We start from the raw sequence: 276 nt of genomic DNA on the forward strand, positions 1-276 counted from the left end.
TTCAGAGAAATTTGGTGATCTGTGTTATTTAAGAGGCTATCCAGATGCCAGGAATGATTCCTTTTGGCCTTACACTGTAGAAATTCTTTGTTCTTGTTTACCATCATCTTAATTTGGCATTCTTTCCACCATGAAGGTGTGATGGATGGTGTTTGTGTTGCTTGGATTCTTACAGTGATATATTATGTTCCTTTAAAAAGTGAAGAGGTTGGCTTCGACCCTCTAGAAAGAAAAGGACCTTAGGCTACTGTTGCCTAGGGAGAGATCAGACATCCA

The sequence above is a fragment of the Corvus kubaryi genome, unplaced genomic scaffold, assembly GCF_017639235.1.
Source record: "Corvus kubaryi isolate FWS band 111438036 unplaced genomic scaffold, C.kubaryi_AGA036_p1.0 37249, whole genome shotgun sequence".
Classification (NCBI taxonomy): Eukaryota; Metazoa; Chordata; class Aves; order Passeriformes; family Corvidae; genus Corvus; species Corvus kubaryi.